Source organism: Porites lutea, chromosome 5 (assembly GCF_958299795.1).
Source record: "Porites lutea chromosome 5, jaPorLute2.1, whole genome shotgun sequence".
Taxonomy (NCBI): Eukaryota; Metazoa; Cnidaria; class Anthozoa; order Scleractinia; family Poritidae; genus Porites; species Porites lutea.
In genome coordinates, this window is record NC_133205.1 from 14,271,458 (window position 1) to 14,274,769 (window position 3,312).

Here is a 3,312-nt window from a genome sequence, read left to right on the forward strand (position 1 = left end):
GACAGCACAAGACCATTAAGCGCAACTGGTGGTTTCCACAGGTGTGGGTAGTTGGTAAGAAACACAACTAACACTTTATGGCGTCTTGTGACTTTCCGCACCATCTTCTCAAGGATTTGTTGACTCAAAAGATCGCGTACATTCAGTTGGTTAATGCCCTCCGCAAAGATGATTCATTGAAAACAAAAGCAGTTAACGATTGGGCCTCACTGCCGAGTGAGCTCAAGAGGCTATTGCCAAAATCGATTTTTAATTACAAATTGAAACAGATTTTTTCAATTTGAACCGTATTTGGTATTTTTTATCTTAGTTTAAACGATTTTTAAACACGAACTGAAACGTTTTTATAAAAAAAACGGCAATTGATGTCAGCCTGAACGAATGTGAGTTAATTAAAGCAGGTCAACAACAATAATAATAATAATAATAATAATAATAATAATAATAATAATAATAATAATAATAGTAATAAGTGAATTTTTTCGTCAACTAGTGTAGGTGGGTTCACAACAGGACTATCAGCAGTGTGGTGGTAGACTCTGCTTGTTGTTGGCCGGTTGCTCACGGTCTGCTTGAAACTGAAGCCCCAGTTACGTCGGACCAATCCGTCTTGAGTTCTAACGACATACGAACGCAGGGTCACCTCTGCTAAGACTTCCTGTAACTCCGGAGACCTTTCATCTCCGGTGGGTTTGGTGTAGAAAAATTGGCAAGGCATAGGTAGCGCTAGCTCCTGACTTGCAGTTTTGTCATACTGGGCTTTTGCTTAAGCCCTTCTGTCTAGGAGTTCTTCGCACACCACTTCTACTGGTGGCACAGGTTAACGCAACAATGATTCAGACACTGGCAAAATTGACATTCGACGGCAGAGAAACCTCTGTGCCAGGGAGTAGGTCATACCCTGAGGTGATGTATTCGTGTGCTCCAGAAGACCATTTCGTAGTTCAGACTTCTTTAACATCTTTTCGGCTTCTTTTACTGATGATTGTGCTTTACACGTCGCCCTCGCTTAATACGGCGATCGGGTAATCAACTGGAAATCATAAGCTTTGACAAAATTTGAGAACCCCTGGGAGACATACAGAGGACCATTGTCAGACAAAAACCTTTCGGGTACACCATAGCGGGCGAAGTGTGGCTTTGTGACCGAGAAAACATGAACTGCAGTGATGTAGTCGTTTAATAGATCTACCTAGTAGAACTAGTCACTGAAGTGGTCTACTGTTACGGCATACCACCGCCCTTCTTGCTTAACCTGGTCTTGTGAAATGAAATTCCACGGGCCTTAAGGAATTTCGCGTGACAACATAGGTTCCTTCAGAAGTGAAAAACTTTAGCTAGCACACACAGAGCAGTTGACACTGTCTTGGAGGATTTCACGTGTACAACGCTCCATACTTCCCCCACCCTGGTGTCCCCGGTGGAGTTTTCTCAACACAATAGACTGCAACTGCCAGGGTATGACAACTTTATGGGACTTGTACAGTACGCCATTGTATACTGCCAGTTTTTCCCGCCATGGGTAATACTGATGGAGCGCTGTTGAAACAGAAACAGAGGATTTGTCAGGCGGCCATCCCTGAGCCACGAATTCACACAGGACAGACAACGTTGGTTCAGCTGTCTTTGCCACTCTGATCTCTTCTATTGTACTAGTGAACGTCTCAGGAGAATCCAATTCTATAGGCTCTCCAGTTCTGCTCTGAACAACTCGTCATTATCTTCTAAGCAACACTGAAATACTTCCTCTTGGGGGCCAAAGGGTGTAGGCCTGTGTAAGGAGACTCTTGACAGGGTAGTACTTACCTTTCTTATTCCCAACCGTGAAATTGAATGGCTGAAGCTGAAGCATCGTACGCTGCAAACGCTTTGGAGCACTACTTGAGGGTTTCTTGAAAATTGTTTTCAGTGGTTGATGGTCAGAGTGTACTATCACATCTTGCTTGCCACCCAGTGCACCTGTGCACTGTGCAGGCTGGTGCACCAGAGCAGAAGTAAGATCGGTATTTATAAGCCGTTTTCAGAGTATTCACAAGGATCATATATAGATTTTGGACTTGTGTATTAATATGAAAGGTGATTACTGAGGACTTGCTCAGGTAACATCCGCACACTCGCTTTTACAAGTCTTGGTTAGCGTCGTAGGTTGAGCTATTTAATATTAAAGTGTAAACGGCGCACTGTGCTCGTTAAATAGTGCACAAGAGAAGATTTTATTTAATTCTAATTTGGAAAAAAGGAGAATTCTAACATCAGAAAGCTCAGAAAAAACATCGAAATCGCATTAACCTTGTATTCAGAAATAAATTATATATACCGCGTTACAACAGCCATTTTAACTTGGTTCAAAAACTTTCTGAAGATGTATGTGATTTTGCACATTTTTAGCTTCATACCTTTAAATCTTCTGCGAAGAACCATTTGTCGTGTCTGCAAAATATGGCACCGAATTTCTTCTGATCCAGCAATTGTGAGAAAGGTCTTGAATCACGCGAGTTTGAATCAGTTCGCTTGTTCGAAACTTTAAATGACTGTCAGCTTAAAAAAAAAACAAAAGTTTCCATATCTTGGGAACATGTCGACGACGTGTGCAGGAGAATTCACTGGAAAAAGTTGCGTGTTCTGTGAACATTACCAAACTTGTCACTTCAGAATTCTTTGTTCCCACGACCTTGGCAAATCTTCTTGAACTCAATGTTCGTAAATCCAAATTCAACGATAACCACCTCTTTTAGAGGTGTCCAGAATGTGTAAAACCCTAAAAATACTAAGTGTTTTAGGTTGCCGTATGACTGATCGCAGCGTATAAAATGTCTCGTTGGAAAGTCTAGTTTTCCGTGAACATTGCCAACTGCTAACTTTTGACAGGACAGTCCCCAGTCTCTTTGCGTCAAAGGTCTTGATCTTTTTTTTTAACTATTTAAAACTAAACTAGTGAGCAGCACTCTGCGAACTGTCGCTGTAAAACTCGTTTATTCTCATGCGCATTTTGATTAACTAACGTAGACTTCTTCAGGGAGTTTTATTTGTTTTATTTTGTATTTAAGCCATAACATGACTAAAAAATGATGGTCGCAAACATTGAGGGTTTGGCCGGATATGTTTTGAACGTTTTGTTGATATGAGATGATCATAGCCAACTCATATCCAACGCGTACTCGTGGAATAATTATTAAATATTTACATTGCTGGTTACAATCCTTTCAAAAACGGAGGTAAAAAAGAGGGAGAGGGTATTACAGTATCATTTACAGTTACTCTCCCTTTTTTCAAGACACTGGCCAACTTAATCAGTATTACAAGTCGATTTAA

The 3,312-nt window shown here is 40.9% G+C and overlaps 1 protein-coding gene across 1 annotated transcript in view; it reads right to left on the bottom strand.

The window, feature by feature from the left end:
• Window positions 1–2,982: 2,982 nt before the first annotated feature.
• The window catches only part of LOC140936351 (alpha- and gamma-adaptin-binding protein p34-like), a 14,381-nt gene continuing 14,051 nt past the window's right edge, over window positions 2,983–3,312 (bottom strand). The window contains exon 9 of the mRNA XM_073385816.1: window positions 2,983–3,312. This exon is cut by the window's right edge and continues 197 nt beyond it. The gene's annotated coding sequence lies outside the window, so the exon portion shown is untranslated.